Raw genomic sequence first — 5742 nt, 5'->3', positions numbered from 1 at the left:
CGACCGTTAAGTTTGTCCAGGTGAAGCTCAGTTTACCTTTAAACGGTTTAAAGGGTATTTAACTTCCATAAAGTGGCGACACAAGTCTTTTAAACAAGAGTCAAGTACTCAATTATTTTAATTTGACGGGATGTGAATTTTAATTGCCCTTTTCCCCCATTTTGTTCCTTCTTTCTCTCTCTTTTCTCTCCTCCGCCAAGCAAAGTAGTCCCCGAGCAGGCCACATACAATGAGGTTGCTAGGCAACAGTGCCAAAGAGCAACCGTTCCGCAGGGTGTGACTTTTCAGATGGAAGCTACAGTTTGTAAAATCTGTAGGAGAATAAACAAATTAAAGTTAGTTTTTTTATATGTGATAAAATAGATATTTTCATTTGCTCAGAAGGTTAGTGTGGCTGACATTTAAAAATGTTTTCCTACCTAAATCTCTTTCTATGGTGGCCCCGATGGCTCAACACAGTCACAAGCCAAAATCAACAATATAAGCACTAAATACGTGTAATATATAAATATGTATGTTATATAAAAGGAAAATAAATCTCAATAAAGATTTTAAAATTAAATTTTATTACATGGATAGACCTTGAATAAGTATACCTGGATAGGTATATTAGTTATAAAAACCAACAAACAAACAAAAATAATTTTAATATTATTAAAGATCATCTCCATTTGTACCAAACACATTTTACAATATTTAATTCTTGATTTAAAACTCGATTAAGAAATAAGTGTAGTAATTATTTTATTCAAAATAAAATTCAGTATGAAATCACATAAGGCTAAGCTAAGCTAGTTAGCTTTTAACTAGTTACTAGTTTTAACCTTAGTTTTTTCAAAATTCAAGATTTAGATTATGTATTACATTTAGATAATGTGGCACATTATTTGGTAAGTTTTGATATTTTAGAGTATAAAGTTTTTTATTTTTATTCTATGTAACTGGAAAAAGTATGCAAATCTGATTTTGCTTAGCAACTAGCTGGAGGAAACTCTTTTTTATTTTTGTTTTCTTCTTAATATGAGCCTTTTTAATTAGTTTTAATTGTCTTAAAAATTGAAAAGTTTTTAATACACATCCCTATTCTGATGTTTGCAGCAAGACCAAAAAAATGCAAGTACACAACCTATTTAAGTGTCAATGATTAAGTAAATAAAAGCCACTGTCAATACAAACACTAGAATATGTTAATTGATGTACACAGGGAGTTTAATGAGGGACATAAAAGCATTGATGCTTCTGTGTAGCTGATCTTTTAACTGGTCTTCAGCCTAAAATTAGACCTCCCGTCATGTGATGCTGTGATATCCACCGCTACGTGAAATACAGCATGTACAGAGTAGGAGGATGTCATGGCAGGTTCATTCATGCTTTAAACCGCAATTTTAAGCTTTCATCGGTTACACAGAAACTAGCAGAGCAATAAAGTACAATTCTGATATAATTTCTATAATTAATCACAAATTTGTCCACAGCTCTCACAGAAAAATAAGAAGCGCATTATATCATTCTGTCTGTTAGAAATATTACTGGCAATGTGATAATTGTATCTTCATGACATATGACATCTAGTTAAATATCTTAATCTGAATTAAGAAGAGCAAAGAAATGTGCAGACAGAAACAGAAAGAGACAGGGAGGGAAGACACACATGTTCACAGCTTTAATATTAATTCATTTGATTTAATTTGACTTAAGACATATTAAATATTATTGAATATTTTAAGCAACTCACTGTAAAGCGAGTGTTTTCATGTCCATATTAAAGTTTTTCTACAGCTCAAATGTAGTTATATGAACTTTAATATTTCCTATTGTTTCACATGAACGTCTTTACTTTTGTCATCAACACTTAATTCATGTCTTCACCGTCTTACATTTTTGCATTTTTCTTCCCCCAGCCCTAAGAACCATGAATAAATAACAAATCCACCAATGTTTTAGTTCCTGTCTCATTTGAATCTCTGTGGTTCTCAGCTCCAGTCCAACTAAAGCTGAGCCCGTCCACAAAGGCCTTTGGTCATTGTGCCTGTTATCGTCTACGTTCTATTTCTAACTCTTGCATCATTTTAATTCTAGATCTAGATTCAGATTTTCATTTCTTTTAAACACATTGCCTCATAATAAACACACTTGCTTTCCTCACATTGGCTCCTTATGAAGAAACCAGTCTTTTTTTTTTTTTTAGGCCACGAGGACACAGTTTTCCTCTCAGCTAGTCACCCTAGATTTGAGCAAATGCTACTCAAACAGGAAGGAAGATTTAGTTTGCAGCTCAAACTGGGTTTTATAGGGAGCATTTCAATAAATACTGTGTCTTTGTCCGGGCAGTGTCTCCAGATGTGTTAATATCTGGTGTATTTTAGTGTGAAAAAATGCACCATAACTGTCCAACCCTGCAGACTAATGAACATATAGTTCTTTATGTGAGTCAGTGGGCGGATGAAGTAAAAAGTCAACCAACCAACCTGTCCTGCAGTGACCTCACTTCATATAGTCTCAATATGTCAGAGGACGTGACATTTGATGGTGAGCTGGACACGGCCGGTGACAGATACCCCGGGGAGGCTGTGACGGCTCTGAATGCCCCGATAAAACCTCCACGGCCCAACAAAAGCAGCGCGCCGATAACATAGACGAGGCCTCCTTTGTGTTTGTGGTGTAACAGTTTGTGTAAGACTTTAGCGCCACGCCGGATGTATTGTCTCCGGTCGCAGGGCAGTCATGCCTTATCAGGGATGAAGAAGAAGAAGAAGAAGAAGGAGTAGTGGTAGTGACCCTGGTTGCCAGGGCAACCCCAGAGGTTAGACAGCTGGTTAATAATTATTCGAGTCTCGCTCGTTGCTGATATTTGTCTTTCTGCAGCTCAGACTGTATAAACATGGCCTGTATGAACCGCTCCTCATCGGCTGCTAATAACAGTGAGGCATGGAGGTGGCAGCATCATGCTCATGGGGCAAAACAGAAGAATTTGGCACCTTTCAGCACCAAAGTGACCAAAATCAAAGCGTCAAGACGACGCAGGAGTGTCCTCAGGAATGTCCTACAGGGTCCTGAACATCTGAACATCTACAGGACACAAACAAACCGGACATAAATCAACAAAGTATTAAATCACGTCAACCGCCGCCTCGTCACATTCTGTCATTTCCCATGAAATGATTGAATCCCCGTCGCCCCAGGGGGGGGAGGGAGGCTGCGACTGTTCACGGAGGCGACCTTTCGTAATTTCCATCTGAAGCCGATGACATTTATGGCGTTTCCTTTTCATTAAAGGAGCGAATGTGAGAGAAAAATAGACGACAAAGGTTGAGATGAGCCGAGACGACGGGAGTCAAGCGTTCTCCTCGAATGAAGCGGCATTTTGGAAGAATTTCTCCAAAAGTTTGATAAGATGAGGATTTAAATGTTATCATCAGAGCTGCAAAATGAATTAAATATAACAATGATATTGTAAAGTTATAAGTTAAATCCATTCTAAGACTGAATGCATGAATAAATAATCTAGTAATAAGATTTACAGGCTTTTTTATGATATTAAAATGTTAAAGAAGGAGGAGAATGATCGATGCATTCAGGTAAAAAGAAAGAAAAACCTTTAAACTCTCCAGACATGAAGTTAAAACCACAATAAAAATAGTAAAAAATACTTACAGTAAAAAACGAGGAGACAACGCCCTCTAGTGAGAATATGAACAACCTGCAGAGGAAGCTGACCTTCAACAACATATTAGTTCATTTATTTAGTTAGTTTAAGCTTAAATTATCTTTATTTCCACTTATTCTCTAACAGTATAGTTTTATTGGAGACTGGACATCCATCTATAACTCAGGAAACTATTTATCGTTTGTGTATTAATTGTAGAATTCTGGGCTTTTCTCAATTGTGAGTTTGTCATTATTCATAATATTCATTAATTCATTAATATCGGCTGTTTTTTCTCCAAACTATATTTAGTTGGATACTTAATGTTGGTGCAGTCTGTAAATATTTATTGTGGTCTTAATTTATTTAGTCTCTTGTAGATTTGGTATAAATTTAGACTTGAATCCCATTTTATTAAAAAAAAAGAAAGGGTTAAAGAGGCGGAGCTAGAAACCTGTCACTCAAAGCAGCCACGCCCCTTAATTCCGTAGAACTTTAATCCTTTATATAATTTAAACAGGTTTGTTCTATAAAACAAAGATCAAACTGTTTATCTTAACATAATTCCCACCTGAACCCACTTCCGTTTTTCAGCTGAACTTATTTTGTCTGTTTTATGAACTTCGGGAAGGTTTTTAACGCCCTGAAGCACTGTCGTGTTCTCCTGTTCAGTTTATATGTTTTATGGTTCTGTTGTAAACACTTTGGGAACCTTTCAGTTATTATTATTATTAATATTAAGAACTACGGAGATAAAAGGTGATTGAGAAGGAAGGAAGGAAGGAAGGAAGGAAGGAAGGAAGGGAGTCCTCAGAGTTTCCTGTTTAATCTTGAACCAGCACCAACTACCAGACAATAGAGCGGTTGTTTGCTGTCGCTGGTTTAATGGAGTCCGACGTCCAGGCCGACATCTGACCCCCCCACCAGGACCGGACCATCCGTCTCCATCTCTGCTCGGATCTAAATCTCTGCTGGCAGGCGGCAGCGCGTCGTCCTTGTCCCGTCCTCCGTTAATCAGGACGCTGGGACACCTGGCAGGAGACCAGGTGAGCTGGACCTCTGGTTTATTCACACAGCTTTGGTTTTTTGGTTTGTTTTATTTGAGTCCGTGTGACATTTAAGAAAATAACCGAATGACATTTAAAGAAAGCGCAATCGAGTTGTGTGTAATCTTATATTTCTACAGAGACTAATTACGGACTCGTTTAGGAAATGTCAGCCTTCCTTCTTTTTCTATCCGTCCATCTGTTCATTATGACATGTTTTATTTAACACAGGTGGAGAACACCTCTGTCTATTCAGCTCTTTTCATTTATTTATTCATTTCTGTTTTAAAACCAGTTTGGATTCAATTTCTTTGGAGTTTTTACAGTTTTACTCAAAACCTTTTTCTTTAATCTACTTTCATCTACACACCAGTTTACACACACAAAAATAAAAGGTATTCGTGTAAATAGTCTGTTTTATTATATTGTCTCTAATGGATCTGGACCAGGACCTGGACCTGGAACACATGGAAAGGAAGGAAGGAAAGATCTAGGAAGGAAGGAAGGAAGGAACCCAATGAGAGGAAGTGGAGAGACTTTGTGACGTTGCATAGACTGTATATAAATATGTACATTAACATACAGTCCATGGTTCTGAATGTTAGCTAATGTTGGCTAATGCTAATATCAGGTCTCTGTGCAACAACCAGTTTAAAGCTGCTTTAAAACACATGAGTGTGACTGAGACTAGAGTCATCGAACCGTTTTAAGACACGACAGAAAGAGAACAAACCTTTATGTGTCAGTTAAACCCTGTTCTAGGCTCTTGGGTTCTCGTGTGAACTGGAACCCTCAGGAGCCGCTTTGTTTTGGTTTCAGGAACCCGACGGACGGGAGGACGGGAGGACGGGAGGACGAGAGGGCGAGAGGACGGGAGGACGAGAGGACGAGGGGACGGGAGGACGGGAGGACGGGAGGACAGGAGGACGGGAGGACGGGAGGACGGGAGTCGGCTTCAGAGCAGCAGGGAGTCGGAGCTGAGGGCAGAAAACAAAGAGTATTGACTTTAGTCGGGACTGAAGAGCAGGATCAATCGTTTTGGCCTTTTCT

The sequence above is a fragment of the Mugil cephalus genome, chromosome 14 (genome assembly GCF_022458985.1).
Source record: "Mugil cephalus isolate CIBA_MC_2020 chromosome 14, CIBA_Mcephalus_1.1, whole genome shotgun sequence".
Classification (NCBI taxonomy): domain Eukaryota; kingdom Metazoa; phylum Chordata; class Actinopteri; order Mugiliformes; family Mugilidae; genus Mugil; species Mugil cephalus.
Note: the sequence above shows the minus strand (reverse complement) of the source record.